The 19,760-nt window shown below is 34.2% G+C and overlaps 1 pseudogene across 1 annotated transcript in view; it reads right to left on the bottom strand.

Moving 5' to 3' along the window:
* The window catches only part of LOC149172601 (serine carboxypeptidase-like 20), a 59,231-nt pseudogene extending 53,070 nt beyond the window's left edge, over positions 1-6,161 (bottom strand). Inside the window, exons 1-10 of the transcript XR_016259275.1 lie at positions 5,956-6,161; positions 5,627-5,772; positions 4,725-4,798; positions 3,933-4,055; positions 3,579-3,681; positions 3,437-3,474; positions 3,227-3,328; positions 2,816-2,901; positions 2,529-2,700; positions 1,610-1,675 (exon numbers count right to left, since the gene is read on the bottom strand). The product of XR_016259275.1 is annotated as a serine carboxypeptidase-like 20 (transcript). The remainder of the gene's footprint in view (positions 1-1,609; positions 1,676-2,528; positions 2,701-2,815; positions 2,902-3,226; positions 3,329-3,436; positions 3,475-3,578; positions 3,682-3,932; positions 4,056-4,724; positions 4,799-5,626; positions 5,773-5,955) is intronic.
* Between the last annotated feature and the right edge of the window lie 13,599 nt (positions 6,162-19,760).

Raw genomic sequence — 19,760 nt, forward strand, 5'->3', positions numbered from 1 at the left:
CTAGTCCTTTATTTTTTATGTTTTCCTGGTAATCTATTTAGCTATTTTGATCACTCAGAAGATAAATCTCTACTCCAAGATTTCCTCTCCATTCTTTGACAAACCTTAATTCAAAGTTTTCTCTATTTAGTTCTTGGGTAAGTTATGAATCTAGCCTATCTTTTTAGAATTGGGAGAGGATGAAAATAATCTTTATCCTTTACAATTTAATAGAAGATGGATTTTTGAGGAAAGCTTCAAGACTTTAGTACATACTTCTTGGAATCATATAGACACATAATTCTAGATTGTGTCCAATGGAATAATTCTCCATAAACTTGAAGTTGTGGAAAGATGCAGTGTGTAGGTGGCTAAAACAGAAAAGGGAAGAGTTTATTGGACTCTTAGATTGTATTAAAAGGCATATTTCAAATATGGTCTTCAGAAGAGAGTGACTTGTGATTAGCCCGGAAAAAAAATTGTCATAGAGCAAGAGATTAACGAGAAGCTAAAGGGTAGAGCTACATGGGTTGCATAAGGAGATAGTAAATCAAAATTTTTCCATAAGTATGTGAGCCATAGATGGACAATAAATATGAAGTATATATGGAATAATGTGATTCCATCCTTTAATTTAAATAGTTAGTGGATTGGCTCTTTTATGGAAGAGTGTTAGTGCACCTGGGTTAGAGATTCAATTCTTCATCTTTAAGGTTTCTTCCAGCATTTTCTTTTTGAGGAATTTGACTAGGCCTGAATGGAGCTCTCTTTCAAAATTCAGTTGTCTTTTCTAGTTTAATTACTCATCACATAAGGATTTCTTACCTTCAACAAGTTAAGCCTGTGAGAGAAAAAAAGAGAAGGTATGTGAGGGAGCTGGCAATTTCTATGGAGCGGTGTGGGGTTTGTTGGGTTTTTTTGTATGGAGTGAGTGAAAGGGAGGTTGCGGAGCAGGAGCTGAGCAGGCAGTTTTATTCTTGTCTTACGATGTGATATTCTAGTGCAAACATGGAATAGGTCAATGAAGCAACTTCATTGCCTGAATTAATAGTAATGTGAATTAGAAACACTTAAAGGCATTCAAGTTTCTAGGGGATAGTAGATTGATTAAATGGGAAAATTGAACTCAAAATTCTCCATTTAGAATCATGGCAGAGGAAGATTTGTTGTACCTATAGGGAAAACAATGTTGAATATGCTCTCAAAACAAGCTTTGTTGCCAAATTACGGAGTCTGCTCATATGCCGAATTTCATAGTCATGTTTTAGTTTCTGAATTTTCTCTTAATATGTTTTATTCTATGAATCCATTTAGAAGATAGAAAGTTTTATGTAAGGGTTAACAAATGTGCTGCTTAATAGCCCTGACATTATACCTTTTGTTATTTATGTTCGAATAACACAAGTATATTTTTTCAAAAAAAAAAATAGTGTAAAGCCAGCAGAACTTCTGTTTACGTCAATTACTCGGTTCTCACCCCCGTTTTCTCTACCAGGGTATAGATAAAGTGATATATCTCTCCGCACGTACACCCAAATCAAGGCAGACATGCAAGGACAGAACAGGCGTAGAAATGTGAAAGGAGCTATATATAAATGGGAAAGGAGCCATCTCTGGTCAAAGAGCATACCGTTTGTGCATGAATGGCCTTCCTCACAGATTTTTCGTTACACCAAATCGTAGCAATTCTAACGTCCTGATTTAACAAAGTGAACGGAACTGTGTTAGAGAAAGCAAATCTGAATTAGTAAGTTAAGGAAATTTATAAATACTAACAAAAAAATTAGAAATACTATTCCAAATATAAGTATACTGAAAATTTTACAATTTAATAGCTAATAGATGATTTATAGCATCACTTCTACAACTACCTCAATTTTTTTTTATAAATACTATTCCGAATATAAATATACTGAAAATTTTACAATTTAATAGCTAATAGATGATTTATAGCATTACTTCTACAACTACATTGTCTATTCTATAATGTTAAAACATGAAACATGCTAGCCCATTAAGACTTGTCAATACCATCTTGGAATTTGTAAAATATCAACCAAAGCACTTTGATGTGTTTAATATTGAGTCAATAAGAAGGATGGGACGGTAAGGAACTTGGCATACAGATTAAATTTCATCAATTCATTGCAGCATAGGTAGATGCCACAAAAACCACAACTAAATTCACACATTCATGATATAAAATTTGATGAAAAAATGCATTGTAATGCCCTTTCATGTGTATTATTGCATATTGTCCGTTAGGAATGAGTCTGTGGCATTTGGTGGTGTCACCCCCATTAATCAATCTGCAGCTTTGGTTTTTGTAAATGGCATTAGTATTCTCTTTTATCGCATTCAGTTGTGTTTGTTTTTATTTTGTAAACGGATTCTAGTGCTTATTTTCTGAATCTGTCATCTATATATGTTTAACTGTATTTGGAGACCATATTTAATACTCCTTAGATTATAAAGATTAATTATTTGATCTCATTACTGAATATTCCCTTAACCTACAATTCACTTAAAAATGTTCCACAAATCCTTACCATACACTTGATGTCCTGTCCGGGAAGGCCATACATACTTTCTCTTCCTGGAAGGCTCAGGTTAGTCTGGCCTAAACTTTCAGGCAAGTTTTCTTTACTGCCACGAACCTCTTGCGTTTCAATCCCAAGGTAGCATGGCTCAAGAATGTTATAAACGTTAAGTCTTGAAAGCCTGTGCACATTCAATGAAAAAATTAGAGGTTTTATCATGTACCCAAACCATGAAAAAATTCTCACGACAATGGAAGGGCTTACGGAATAAAGAAAATTGAAACAAAGAAAAAGACACTACCTCGTTTATTACAGCTAGTATCCTATTACAATCATCATCTTCGACGTCATAATACTTCCCCTTACAAGCATCCAACACTTCCTACAATATGTAGACAATTGATCATCTGGACAGTAGAGAACAATATAGACATCATTGAAACCCAAAAGTCAATTTAACTGCACATTATTAGTACTTGGTTGTGCACGTTGAAAGTAAATTTTACAAGACTAATTCATATTACTAGTCGATTAGGTTTTACGATTTTGGAACTGACAACCTGTGTAGCAATTGAGTTATGGTAGAGAAGTGCCAACCTGTGTAGGAATTGAGTTATGGTAGAGAAAAGCGAGGGATGCGATGAGAGGGATGCATTTATTGTTTTTAAAAGAAATTAAGAGCAGAAAAAAAAAAATTAAGAAATTACCTGATATTGATTCTCTGATATAAGACCCATTCCATGAGCAAATGGTACAAACGAATTGCCATCAATTTTTCTGTCTGTGAAGGCATTTCCTATTGCGTAACCCTGAAAGCTCAGCATCGATAAAAGCCAAATGAGGTTCAAGTTTATAGAACATATACAGACTGCAAGATTGTTAGCAATTTCAGTGCTAAACAATCGAAAGCCATCTACCTTAAAATTCAGAACGGGTTTTACCCCAGCTTCAATTCCTATAGCATAACATAATCACAAAAGTCCAAAAAAGTGAGTTAATGGTTCACCCATTCTAAACTTATACCAAATATCTTGTTAAATGGAATCCATATTGCCTTACCCTTAACCACATCTAATGCTAGAGTTGGAACATAGATTCCTGCATATGATTCTCCACTAAGATATAACGGATTTGAAATGAACTCCGGATATTCTTCAAACCACTGCTTGAACATTAACGAAATGAGTTTTATTTCCATGGCTGAGCCAACAAGAACAGATCTGTGTTTGTTAAAAAAAATACATGATGTCTGCAGAATTATCAAATATACTTCTACACCTTTACTGTATAATACTTGATTGCTAATTATTTTCAATCAAAAAACTCCAAGCGATGCAAAACATATTAAGCACCTCTAATATTAGTGAATCTGGAAATAACAGTGTAATTGATTTTCAAGGAAAAGTTGAAGACCTTCAGAAGGAAATGATGCGTATCTGAAGCTGTCTGGAGATCACCAGTAACATAATCACTATGGTTTTCAGAGTATGAATAACCAACTCCACATGGTGAATCCAGATAGATAATATTTGATACCTGGGTTTATAAAAGAATAATATAGTCGTTAGAATTGGATTTGTAATTCGATTGACGAGAAAAACTAGCCATTTCATTGTTCCATAAGTTCTATAACTCTTCGCCGTTGAAACCATCCTAGCACTTAATCAATATAAAAAAGAAAGAGTAAGTTTATTGAGTGGTTTAACTCAATATTCGCCGCTGAATCCAACCTAGCACTTAATCAAAAAGGGTAAGTTTGATGACTGGTTTAAGTCAATGTGCCCTTCCTGAAATTCTTCTTGTCTGAGCTCGAAACTTGGAAACTTTGTGTTTACATGGATTTTTTATTTATTTATGTATTTATTTTGAATCTGTCGAAAGTGGATGCTACCGTGATGATTGTATAAAGTTAGTTTGAGATTAGACCCTCTTTGAAATAATTTTATAGTAATCTCAACACTCTTTGAAATAATTTATAGTTTTATTTCCCTAAAGATAACCCTCATCTTGAACCTATAACCTGTTAGGATTACATCTCATATATTTCTTACAGTTACAAGTTTTCACCTATTAACATTATATATATCAAATTTTTTAAAAAGGAATGGTTCAACTAGAAATAAACTCACTAGAAATAGAAGTAAACTCAGAGAAATAAAAGGAGCTGTACACTTATTAGCTTCATCCATATACACTGAAAAATACCTTTGACCAAGAGTATGGATTCAGTTGTAGTCTCCGCAAACTTCCATTCTCTCCGGCTTTAAAGTTAAAGGGACCTGCAAGTGAACAATGTTACTGTTAAAAGTGAGCCATTCTGAATTAGGACGTTGGCAGTTTTCTTCTGTAAAAGAGTAAACAGATCTCTGAATCATTTGGGTGTTGAGCTGAAATATAGAGTTTTTTTTCAGAAAATCAAATACAAATATGTTGAACTTAGCATAGATTTATCTTAAATTAGCACCTTTTTCCTATGTAATTTTTTTTATGAGTAGTCATTATTCGAAGGTTTTGTGTAGTTATTTAATATTTTTTATTTTTTATTTTATTTTGATTGAGATGAGAAAAATTTCAACTTTGATGACTAACTGACAGGGTCATACATTGTACTAGGCTGTAGAATAAGCCTCTAAGCTCAATAACAAAAATAGACTAACAGAGTTACACTTCATACTGGGCTGTAGAATAAGCCTCTAGGCTCAATAATAAAATAATTTTCTTTTAAATTTTATTACTTTGTTAAAATAATGAAAATAATGGAGTATCAAATCACAATGAAACTTGAACTGAGGTGAGAAATAATTATTAAACAGAAAGAAACAATACCATAGGACCAAAAGACAGCTAAAGCTGCCACATTAAACTAACAAATTTTGAAATAAGAATTAGGATGTGGGATGTCCCACTCTCTCTGAACACCTATATTTATAATAAATCTGAGCCCTTTACCTAGATTAGTTAAAGGCTTAACATAAACCCTGCCAACCACTTGGTCAATGACATACAACCGAGATATGCTCAATGGACATAATTATCTAAACATCTGTAGATTTAATGTCTAAAGTTATAAACAAATCGTGAATCTAGAAAGTTAAATTTTAACTAACCATGTTCGTATACAAAGCCATCAAAACTTGAGCCACCAGGACCGCCGTTAAGCCAAAGAACACCTGGATCTGTCGCTGGATTCCTTTCTGATGTGACAAAATAGTAATAGAGGTACTTTCCACTAGTCTCATCTATCTTTACATATCTACACAGCACCAATATAAATTAATAAAATAACATGATTGTAAACACATTAGAATAATGGTACAAGAAATTTCGTGGTCACCATTGTGATCATATTCAGAGGCAAATCATTCACAGAATTTTAACTTCAAGGCACTTCAAACAAGCTGACAATGAAACAAATATAGATGAAGATTATCCCTACCCTCCATAATGATCCGAAGGAAGAGTACCGCTGTAGCCAGGCACAGATGTGATTCTTGCATTTGCGGGCTCTGCTTCTGTGTAGGTTGTATAGGACTGCAAAGCGACCAATACAAGAAGGCAGCATGTCCAGACAACTTTTTCAAAATCCATTTTGAAAGCGGCTTCAATAATTTCTCCTAATACAGAAATCCTACTCCACCAGAACAAATGTAGCCTATACTCATCGGAAGTTCATGCCATATGCCATAAATATTATGCAATCAAGCTCGAATTCTCTTCATATTTTATACAATAAAAATATGTATAAGCAAATATTTTTTAATTAATTCTTAAAATTTCATAATTAATTTTATCGGGAAGATTTAAAGTTGGAGAGATGCAATCAATCTCGAATTCTATTCATATTTTATCCTAAAAATGTACTCCCCAGGAGAAGTACTCCCCCAGCTGCCACCGCCAGAGTGTCTCATTGTGCATTGTCATTGTCAATTTATTTGTTAGAGGATTAAAAGAATTCGCATCACCACCACAGTGTTTCATTGTGCGTTGTCATTATTAATTTGCTTGTTAGAGGATTAAAAAAATTTGCATCGTTAAATCGTATTGGTGGTGAAGATATGAAAATAACTATTTGAAACTATCCAACAGTGATATCTGCTTTTGGATCTCATATCTTCTTTAATTCAATGCGGCTTTGGTTCACTCATAGGTTTGATGGAGTTTTAAGCCGTCCAATGGGGTTTCTTTCATGCTGTACTCTGCCCCGCCTGGATGGCATGAGTTTCCAAGCAATGGGGCTAGGTGCAAGGACTTGGGAGTTTTGGTAGAAAAGGCACACTCAGAACTGGCATCTAAAGACAGAAATCAGGGGACTAAAGTCCTAACATGTTTTAGTACCACTAGCTCTATGGAGCTCAGACAAAAGCTCAGAAAAGCCGTATTGATCTCTGTAGTTCTTCTCTCTTTATTTTTTTTTTCTCTGGACCATTGGTGTCAAGGACATGAAGTACTTCTGACTACTGGCAATGGGGAAGATGAATGAACGAAAATGTAAAGCAAAATTACATACGAAAGGAAAAAACGGGGATTTGGGCAGGTAGTGCTTGTTACATGCAGCAAAGGATATGAGTCATTGGTAATTGAAAACCAATTAATGTAAAGTAAATTTGGGTAAATTGTATTAGTTATTGAAAAGTTAGTTTCATACTGAATCAGCAGTTATGTACATTGTAAAGGAGGCTCATTTATAAAACTGATGAATGTCCAAACTATGGATTGAGAATCATTTTATCGAATGAATAGAGATATTCCAATCAATTGCCAGTGGATATTTCCTTGACACTCTGTCAAGGTTTTACCACTTAAATCCTGAATTATTTCTTGTGAAGTTGTATTCAGTTTCCCGTCAGTTACATTTCTTTCTTTGTTAAATTAACCAATTTAAACTGTTGTCATGATAACGCTCTTTTTTATCTAATTTTTATATTTATTTAAAAAAGTGATTTTGTTTATGGAAGCAAAATTTCAATTTCAATGATTGACCCAGACAATCTTACAGACTATACTGTCTGCCACAGAATAAGTCTTTTGGCTCAATCACTAACTACAGAGACAAACCTAAAAAAACAGACTATGAAAAAATTAATAGAATAAGTCATTGGGCAATCACTAACTACATAGAGAAACCTTAAAAGAACAGAATATCAAAAAATTTACTAAATACCAAAGAGTTGTAACACGTTATAAATACTCTGAAACAATGGAGGATTTCAGAACTTACCTGGTTTATTATTCTTCTGCTCAATCCCACACACATCCAACTCACGCGCACTGTGAATGAATTCTCACAAAGTAAAGGAGCAATTGATAGAAACAATAGGACTTTTTCATATCATTCTGCCATCTGTAAATTTGTCTTTTAATCTGATAACAGCTGTCATGGCTCAGAGCTTGTATGGGAATAATTCATGAAATCCTCCACCATTACTATTATTGTATCCTTGTGGGCTCGCTTCACCGTCAATCAGGTGTCCGCTCGGCGGAATACTCATCTCAGGGAACTTCGTACTCAATGAGAACCCGAGGAAGCCAAAAATATCTAGGGTGGGAGAATATTGCATTAAATAATGATGAAAAAATAAAATGTTGTCGTTTTCCAATGTTTGCCTCGGACAAGTTTTGGGAATATATGGAATTTGCAATTTAAATTTGTATTTTATCCGGATATTGGGGATTAAGTTGTCTGAACCATCGTTGCGGATAAAATACAAGCTCTAATTTAATTATTTTATTTAGAAAACTGCGGAATATTTCTTGCCGTATATTTCATAGTGAATTAAGTGGCAAGGAGATTAAATAAATGAATTTATTTTTAAATAAAAGATTTCATATATAGTTAGATTTTTTTAGTTTTAGGGTGAATTTTAACATTTAATATGTTTTATTTTGTATATTGATTTTTTTTTAATTATGTGAATTTTCTTAGTTAATGAGTTTCTAATCATCTCGTTATGAATTTGAACATAAAATCTTATTTTGGTATTTATTTTATATTTTTACAAGCTTAACAAGTAATTAAAAAAACACTCTAATTAAAATAATTATAAAGGAAAAATATAAAAGATATTTTATACCACCATTTATTATAATATATCTTTTATCTATTAAGATTTTAGAAAAGAGAAAATAAATAATATTAAAAACAAATAATATTAAAAACTTTGCGTTAGTTAAAACTTAGCATTAGTTAAGTAAGAAGTAATTTCATTTGTATAAATTTTTTAAATTTAGTTTATTTATTTGATTTTAAAATTAAGAAATTAAATGGTTGAATGTGAGTAAATATAAACCATTTTTTTTTATTTGTGTAATGGATATTAATTTTTAATTTCTTTGAAGTGCACAGAGTAATTTTTTTTTTTAAATGAGTTTTTCAAAGTGTCCATTATTAATATTATATAGTTAATGAGAGAGAGTTATTAATATAGTAATTGTCCTTTTTTTAATTGGTAATGTTTTTATAATAATATAGTTTTTTTTCATGTTTATTTGTTTTGATATTTTAATCATGGTATGAAAAATTACATTTTTCATTTTTATTTGCACATTTAATTTAGGGGTAGTGTTTTTATAATCATGCTTCATACTTTTTTCATTGAATTACTTTGGATTGCAAATATGTTTTTTCTTGTGAGATAAAGTTCTACAAGAAAACACATATTTATTTCTTATTGGCTTTCTCATGATCCATAAAGGGTTTGGAGACACGGAGGAATAAAATATCTCTCACATAGTTACAACCAAAAATATTCACCAATGATAATATTCTTATGTCCATGAATTTCTTAGGATTTCAGGTTTAGGTTTATGTAATGATAGTATTATCCTCTCTTCCTTCTACCTAATTATTTAGGATTTTAGGGTTAGGGTATTATACCAAGAGAGCCATCTCCTATACACAAGGGGTTGGGTTCATTGAATCTAGGGTCCATTAGATATACACATTAGCATAGACTCTTGTAAACCGAGTTCAATATCAATTCGAGGTTGCATATGTTGAGGTCAAACAAATTGAGGTGCTCGATAAGGTGACAGTGAAGGATTCATCAATGCTCCCTGTATTTATGGGTGGGTGGATTGAAAGTAGAATGCATTAAATACAATTGGGTGACATTATGTGATTTAAAACCTTTTGTCTCTATAGGTGAATTGAAGGTACATTGCACTTAATATGAATATTAACATAGATCCATTTCAACGTTGTTTGATATGTACCTTTGGGTTGTAAATCTATGTTGTGTATTTTTACAACATATAAATGACTCATGTATGAACTTGAATACACATAGTTGGGCTTCACAATCTCGATGTGTTTGTCAAACCTCTATTTGGATCGGTTAAATGATAAGCATCTTGTTGCATTTGCAATTGTCTTTGTTAGTTCATTATATTGCAATGTTGATTTCTATTTGGGTAATTTGTACCTCTTTCAATGCAGAGAAAATTCCAAACCATTACTGAAAGCTCAAGAGTGAAATCTAAGAAGAAATAGGGAGCGTTGTTGGTTATATGGGCAAGAGGAATTGTATGAAATTGCTCGGGAGAAATCTTGGGTTTCTATGAAACTCCTGGTGGACCTTGGAAAGTTTATGGAGTTGCTAGGAGGGCTAAGACAGATTAGTCTTTAGATAGTCTAGTGGAATATGTTCAATGTGATGTTTTAGATAGAAAGAAAACTTTAGAAAATACCCCACGATTGAAGGATGTCACCCATTGCTTTTGGGTTGTTTGGGTTAGTAGAGAGACATAGCAGCATAACTATGCGTACAATGGAAGAATGTTGAGTAATTTGTTAGAAGCCCTCCTTCCTAATGCGGTGAATTTACAACATATTTGTCTTCAGATTGGGCTGAACATTACATTGGTCCATTTGATACAGCGATAAAGAAAATAAAATATCATCCCAATGAGGAACCCTTTCATGAAGAGCCTCTTAGGTTACTTGTGCATATTTTTTCTACACTTTTGAGGATATTGTTTATGAGGCTACAATGAAGAAATAAGGATTAACATGGCCCATTCATTTTCCAACACACATATTTGACTTCTCTACTTGGAGATTGATGAACGTTTTAGGAACATTGTGTGTTTACATTGCCATTTGCAAACATGAGGGTTGTCTTTCAATTACCCATGGAAAAATATATGGTGGGAACAATTTATGAATGCATCTCGTGTAGAATTGATTAAAGAACAATAAATTTGGGATGCCACAGATCCTTATCCAAAGAACCATGTCTTTAATTGTGCTAATGGAGATGTGTATAAATGGAAACGCCTATGGAGAATACTTGCAGAGAAATTTTATTTGGGACCATTACCATATAAGGGTGAAGGATTCAGTCTGGTTGAGGCAATGAAAGACAAATTTCCAGTCTCTGATGCAATTTTCAATCAAAATAAGCTCTTGGATTGAGCACCTAGGAGGGAAGTTTCACATGCCTTTGTTTTTAGTAGATTGTTTGATTGTATTACATTTAACATTAAGAATTTCTTTGCACTCAATTTCGGCTATAGTTATATCACATGTTTTTTCATCTATGCTCTTCTTCCATATGCATTACCAACTTACGACGTTTCCTTTGTAACATTTGGTACAAATGCTAGTACATATTTCTCAACCAAACAACTCTACTAAACATGAACCCCTTACCTTTTTGCAATATGTACTTCATTGCTGTATTCAACTATTTTCTTAACATCCATTGTATCTGCATATAAATTTTTATTACGAGTTTTCTCTGTTAGTGACTCCACATATTTTGATGGGCTTGTTGTGATATGTTCCCATCAAGTGAACCATATTCCAACCTACGGTGAACATTTAGTTTCATGTCTTCAATTTATTAAGGACACTCCTTAACTATTTCATTGAACTACACTACAATCCATAATATTCCAAGTATAACTATTCATCCATGGGCCGAGAGTGTGGAATCTAGTCAAGGTTGTATATTCACATTCAATATGCAATTCCCCTATTTAACGACCATAAATAAATATAAAATCCAATATCACATATCCGAGGGAGTTAATATTGACAATATCTAGTTCCCCATTGAGCACAATAAATAAAAGTAAAGCCCAATATTCAAGGAAGTAAAGTTCATGTTGACTTCAATTTATGATAATGGTATGCCCAATATTCGAGGAACTAAAATTCATCTGGAATTCAATTTATGATAATGGTATTGTTTAATGAGGGTACAATTTTGATTAGACGATAATGAGTAGTCTAAAAAAAATACAAAAATAATGGAAATTACGGTAAGATTATGATAAAATCTGGGTTACAGTTGTCAAACTTCAAGATTTTGGGTGCCCTAGACATTGTTGATAGTGTTTAATGTCTCACACCAAAACACACCAACCAATTCAATGACACTATAAAGGATAGAGCTGACTTTCTGAGAAGCCCGACTAAACTAGGACCTCACCTCGCGAATCCATGTGGAGGTTGGGGTCAAAATTGTCTAGATCATTTCTATTTTCACGCGAATTGGCTATGGAGGGCCAACTTCTAGTGCTTCGATTACGGGACCACCCACTTGAAACCTCTGTAAATTTGTGTACCACCGAGCTCGGTTTTAAACCTTTAGAAGGGTTCTTCGATGAAGTAATCTGGAGTACAAGGGCATTAAATATTTCCCCAAAAACAAATTCAATTCATTTACATACTTTACTTATCATGATTCCTTCGATCGGGACTTTTTACTACCACATGCACTTCGGAGTTCTCTACAACTTATCACTTCCTAGACTTGTAGGTTGTTTCAAACGTGAATATTCCGTCCCCTCTAGACATTGAACCCCTCAACAGATCTATAGGATTTTGAGTTTTGAAAAGTCGAAATTCTTTAACCTTGGCCCTAAGCGAGTATTTCCTCTCTCTTTTCCTTCTCCCACATCTTATGGGTCTTGTTCTGTGGAGAACTTCACGGACTCACTATGGGCTTGTGGTCTAATATTTCTCGTTCTTCGTGTTCCCTTGAGTCCTCTACTCCTATTTTCAAGCTTTGACTCAAAATTTCTCTATAGTATTGCACTTTCTCTACCTCACACGATATTAGCAATACTAATAACAAGCATATAAAATCAGATGCACAATATGGCCATACATAGAAGCTACACACCCAAAGACATGGAATATTTTTTTTGTCTACATTCATTTTCCAATCAAAGAATATTTACAATAGTTCTGACAGACTCCCTTCTTGAGCACTACAAGCTTGAAATATCCCACTTGAACTCCTATCCTCTAAAATCATTATTCCATAAATATATCTCTATTGATTATCTATAATATCTCTTAACATAACCCAGATTTCTGGACATCTGTCCTCGAAAACTGCCTAACGCCTTAATTAGACATTTGTCAATATTTACACAGATTCACTGAGACCAAAATGTCAACTCATCAAAATATGATAATAATCTAATGTCTAGATCCTTCCTAGAACTAGGGCACATGGCCTCATTACAAAAATCCTCCTAATTCTAATTTATACAAAATAGAAATCAAGGAAAGTATGATTTTCATCCACAATTTACATGATGCTTTTGGTATTAAGCAAATAATATATTTGGGTTGATGTTCCTGCATGAGACTCCCTAGACAAAAAAAAAGGATGACCTCCTAGTCATATGTCTTGAATGAATTTGGTCCTCTTGGATAACATATAGAATGTTGTTGTTGTCCTCGCTATTCTTTCAGTTTTGTTGCTTGACCAAGGTCCAATTCCTTCTTTTGTTATGGTTTGTTCACTCCATTGTCGAAATATCTTACAGTTAATCTTGTCCTATAGTTCACTACATTTATTACCAGCATCCGTCACCCATCTTCCAATTGCAGCAACACCATAAGGGTTGTACACCAATGTATGGTTGCTTCTATTGTGCAACTTTCTGCATCTTCACCCTCATAAAACTTCATGCTTTTGTTAATGTGGAAATGTTCCCTCTGTATCAACTAGTCCAACACTTCTTCGTTGTTTCTTATTTGATTTGACTCTCCTCTTCTTTTCGATATTCATGATATCTATATATTTCTCATCCCTTTGAATCAATCACTAAGGCCTGTCTAGTGTCAACTATGTACACCATCACTTGGAGAAAAATTGTCATATCTTCAGATTTATGGATGGTCAACTTAACTATGTATGCTACAATTTTCCATCCTTTACAACTCCCTTTTAGCTCCACATTGTTCTCTGTAGGAATTCCAAGAACTATTTCATTAATATTCATGGTATATGGTTTCCATTCCAACTCTTTTACTATCCTCATGGAAGGTTGTTTGTTGTCCCTTCCAAATTTCTCAATCCTAGTCACATCCGCACATACAACAATCATGTTACATAAAAAAATTTCACCTTTTTGGATTTCTTTGGAAACTTCATATTTCTCTGCCTCATCATGTTTATGAGCTCCTCCTTGACTTCTCTTCTCATCTCCTGCAACTTCCTGAATATAACTATTTTCATTGTTCCATAGGAGAATTGTTTGCTCTGTACAAGTCTTTGTATGGTTGTATGTGACTATGCCTTGGTTTCTTCCTCTTTCAGGTAATTCTATGTGCCATTCTTCATGGACATCCTCATAAGACAATATTCTCCCTTTCCTAATTATATTATACAATGATTTATCATATCCCTTTATGATGGATTCTTGGTTGTCTTCTTGTCATTGATTCTTTTTTTCCTCCCTTGGATTAGCCAAAATATATCGAGCCGATATTTTCTTGTTAGGCCCTCCTCCACCATCTTTACATTGATCCAATCCACACATCTGCAAAACATGTGGTATCCTTTATTTTCCCAACTTCCATAGGTCTTTAATCCATGACAAAACATGTTTAAAATATATCCATAAAACATTCAGTAAGAGAATACATAACCATTTAAATATAGATCTAAGTGTACTCTTCCTCTAACATACTTAAAGAGTTCTAGCCTAAGTTCCTTTATAGCCTTCTTCCATGCTATCGTCATGAGCTAACTCGGCATCCACTTCCTCTGTGATAATTCCTTGAGACTATTCATCATCTAAATCAGTTTCTTCCTAATATTATACATCCATGTAGCTCATATTATCTTGAGGTACTACATCCTTCGTAATATTTAGCACTTGCTCATCATGATGACACTCAGTGCTTGCATATTCAAACGAAAACTTAGCTAGAAATATAGTATCAACTAAGACAATTATCATTTCACCACTGTCATCATCCTCTTATGGGATTGATCCTTGTTTGGGTTCAAAAAAGTGAAAAATGTTTCTTTCATACTCTATCATCCTTTGTTCCTTCACCTATAATGAAGCACCTAAGATATGCTTCACCCACTTTTCTAATAGAGGCCATTTCAACTTCTTAATTAACACCCGACCTTTTCGGTAGGATTATTCCATTTCTTCTAGGAGATACAAAATTATGCAAACTATTTCCTTTAAATCAAATTACGCTAACTCTCTCATTTATGCTAATTATGGTCAAATTCCTCTTGACTCATTCTTCTTCCTATGCCATCCACTTAGGCAGTTTTCTTCTCTTCACTATGGCATACACCTAGAACTTCTTTATGAACAACAATGGCCATCTTTTTCTCCTTCTACATGAGCTTTTCCTTACTCATTGTGAGCTACCAACTAGCCTCCACAAGACACCTCACCACGCGCTTTCCTTCAGGACTTGGTTTTTTGGTATCATAGTCATTCTCTAGGAATTTTTTAGCCTCCTTACCCTCTTGGATATTGCTTCTCTACTCACCTCTCTTGGAAATTCTACCCACAATTGCAGTTGTGGAACTTCCTACAACAACTTCTACCGAACTGTAATTGGAAGTTGTCCCCTCTATTCTAACATTAGCTAAAATATCACTTTCTTTATGTAGCCTCTCTATCGCAATTCCTTTGCCACATTCCTTTACCTTTTGCTACAAACTACTACAATGCCTTATGAGTCACTAGCTATTAAGTTCCTTCTACTTCTAATATATTTGTACCTGAGATCCCTTCACTTGGTTGGGATTTATTCCTTTTCATCCAACTCATTCCCTTGATGCAATCTCTTCCCTTGTGCTATTTTATGAGCTTTGTTCCTCAATCTTGGACACTCTTCACAAATATTTCTACCATCAATTGTCTTGTCTATTATTGTAGACTTCCTTGGTCACTTCCATGAGAAACTTATTCTCCCCCTTCTTCAACTTCTATCTTCTACCTTCTTCTTCCTTTGTGTTCCTGACACTTTCATTCTCTTGCCTCATACAACAACCTTTGTTTAAGTCACCTTGCATGTTGCTCCACCTTCTCCCCTTAACTCTCGTCTTCAATAGTTCCTATTCAAATGAAAGTTTAGATTTGACTTTGATACCACTTGATACAATTCAAACATGTTAGAAGTTAAACAGTACCTTCTATACAATGAGACACCAAATTCTTTATGTTTGAATCCTAGCTCACATAAAAACTGAAACAAAAATCACCATCAAGGGCCAGGACCTTGCTCATAACATATTTAATGGAGTTAATTACCAATAAAAGAAATGCATAGGCACAAAAGGAAAATATCTTTTTGAACCCTTCACCCTTGCTATATGGTTATACCTATAAAATTTTCCAAAATCTGTTTCCCACTCCTATCTCAGATTCAGCCTGAGCATGATTATCTATGGATCTTATTCCTTGAAATTTGAACTCATGGACCCCACTATGATGTTGTTGTCGGGGCCGACCCTAGGTTATGGCTATTGTTAGTCCGGGTGAGGATTCAAAAATGTCATGCTGAAACACAACAACTAATTTGATGAAACTAACAAAGGTTGAAGTCGACTTGCCTTGAAGCTGGACTAAAGTAGGGCCTGACCTCATGGGTCCCTCTGGAGGTTGGGATCGGAATTATCTGGCTCCTTTATATTTTTAGGTGAATTGGCTATGGAGGGCTGACTAGTGTTCCGACTACATGAGCACTGATGTGTAACCTCTCTGAATTTGTGTATATGTTATGTTTAACTAAGCATGATTTTTCATGTTTGGAAGGGTTGTTAGGTGAAGGATTCTAAAGTATAGTGGGATTAATTATTTTCGCCAAAAAAAAAAAACAGAATTCATTCACAAACTTTACTTACCATGATTCGATTTTTAGCACTCTATATTGGCACAATAACTTTAGAGTTCCCAACATCTTATTTATTCCTAGTCTTCTAGGGTCCAAATAATGTGTCCCCTCTAGACATTGAACCCCTCAATAGTTCTATGGAATTTTAGCTTCTAAAAAGTCCAAATTCTTTAACCTTGTACCTGAGCGAGCATTTTCTTTCTCTATTCCTTCTCCTGGATCTTATCGGTCTCATTCTCTTGATAAATTAACACACACACACTATGGGCTTGTGGTTTAAGCTTTCTTAGTCTTCCTGTTCCCTTCAATCCATTACTCCCATTTTCAAGCTTCGACTCAAAATTAATAAATGTGTTTGTAGACTACTACACTTTCTCTACCTGACAAGATATTAATAATACTAATAACAGACCAATAAAATTACATGCACAATCTAGCCATATGAAGAAGCTATACACACATACACATCGGAAGAATTGCTACTACATTCGTTTTCCAAGAAAATAATTTTTACAATAGCTATTACACTCTCTATCTGAGTGCTACAAGCTCAAAATCCCCCCTTTTACTCTTATCCTCTGAACTCATTATTCCATAAACATATCTCTATTTACTAGCCAAAATATGTCCTAACATATCCTAGATTGCATGAACACGGATCCCAACAAACAAAAAAATTCCTAACATCTCAATTGGACATTTGTCAATATTTATAGAGAATCACATAGCCCAAACTAACTCATCAAAATATCCTAATAGAATCCATCCCAGAATCAAGGCACTTGGCCTCATTACAAAAATCCTGCTAATTCTAATTTATACACAATAGAATTGAGGGAAAGTAAGATTCGTTAGAAATTTACATGATCCCCTTGGTCTTAAGAAACTAAGATTTTTTTATTGATGCTCTTGCATCATGATATAACATGGTAAAACAAACTCAAACATGGTAATGCATCATCAAACATTGACAACATGGTCACTCATTATCACCCATGCTCAATGATACATAACTTTATTTAGCCATAATCAACAACATTTACCTTGGTCAACCATAGTCAACCATAATCCACCATGGTCATCCCTTTCAACCTAGAATATCCCTTTCTCTACCCATTCCTAATGGCCAACTAAGGTTAACCATGGTTAGAATGGCTAAAACCTATCAACCATGATCCACCATGGTTGATCGTGGTCAAACGTTGTCAAAATGGACAACCGTAATCTATCATTGGAAACTATGGTCAGTCATGCCTGAATATGTGAAACTATGACCAGTCATGTTCAACCATGGGAAACCTAGGTCAACCATTTTCAATCATGTCCATCTTTCGTCAACCATAGTGACCATAATGAACCTTTGAAAACCATGGTCGACTGATGATAAACATTTCCAACAATGGTTAATATGGTCAAACATGGTCAATCTGACAAACATTGTCGCAATGCTACATTACATTGCAATTTATCCAATGTCAACACTATTCAACTTGGGTCAAACACTATCACCTTATGATATTCTTAGTTAGTATTCATCATCAATCATAGTCAACCACATTACTCAAACATAGAAAAATAGTAAAAAAAAAGTCAACCAATTGTGAACATTATCAACCATAACAATTAATTAAGGCCTTTATGGTTAACCGTGATCAACCATGGAAAACAAAGGCCAACAATGGCCAAGCATAGCAAACTATGTCCAACAATGGCCAACCATGATTAGCCATAGTCAACCATGAAGAACCATGATCAACTAATGTCAACCATGTCTAGGGACGATCAATGATCATCAACCAAGGTCAGCAATGGTTAACCAAGGTCATCCAATGTCAACATGATTATAATGGTCAGCCAATGTTGACCGAGGTTAACCATGGTGGAACATGATCAACCAATGTTGACAAAGGTTAACGATGGTCGACCATGATCAACCATTTTCAACCATCGTCAACCAATATCAAAATGGTTGGAATGATCAATTATGATCAACCATAATGTTCAAACATGGCCAACCAAGGTCAACCATTTTCAGCCATAAGGGTTACCCATGGTCAGCCATGGAAAAACCTCAACCATAATCATCAACCATGGAAAAACCTCAACCATAATGGTCAACCATGGAAAACCATGTTGAACCATAATGGTTAACCATGGAAAACCATGTTGAACCATAATGGTTAACCATGGTTAGTCATTATGGTCATAAATGTGTCAACGATGGTCAAGGCCAACCTTTATTGTCAACCAATATCACAATGATTAGAATCGTCACCCATGGTTAACTATGCTGAGCCAAGGTCAAACATAATAGTCAACCATAGTCAACCATTATGATCATCCATAATCATTAGCCAATATGGTCGCTCATAATGGCCAACCATTATGAACCATGGTCAACCATGATCAACCATGGTCAACCATGATTATCCATGGTCAACCATGATCAACCATGGTGAGCCATGATCAACCATGGTAAACTATGATCAACCATTGTGAACCATGGTCAAAACTAGTTGAATATGTTTAACCATGGTCAACCATTATGGTCATAATAATGAGTTTATAAAATAAGCTTTAATATTACAGTTTATAATATTGGGATTAATATTAGGTTTTATAAGATATGACTTATAATATTAGTATTTATAATATTCAAACATAGTCAAATAATGTCAATTAACCATAATGGTTAATCAAGGTCTATATGGTCAATCATGATCAACCATGGCCAATGATGGTCAATGAAAATGAACTAAGGTCAACAATGGTTAACAAAGTTCATCCAAGATCAACATGATTAGAATGGTCAACTAATGTCTACTAAGGTCAACCATGATTGACCATGATCAACGACTATCAACCATGGTCAACCAATATCAATAGTGTTAGAATGGTCATAATGATCAATCATACTCAACCCTAATGCTCAACCTTAGCCAACTAAGGTCAACAATCATCAGCCATTATGGTCAACCATTATCAACCATGGCCAACCTAGTCAACCACTATTAATTGTTGTAAACCATGGTCAAACCTAGTTGAATATGCTCAACCATTATGGTCATAGTATTGGGTTTCTAATATTAGGGGTTATAATATAGGGTTTAATATTAGGGTTTGTAATA

Source organism: Pinus tabuliformis, chromosome 4_2 (genome assembly GCF_031772625.1).
Source record: "Pinus tabuliformis cultivar Carrire ecotype Pingquan chromosome 4_2, CPIR1, whole genome shotgun sequence".
Lineage (NCBI taxonomy): Eukaryota > Viridiplantae > Streptophyta > Pinopsida > Pinales > Pinaceae > Pinus > Pinus tabuliformis.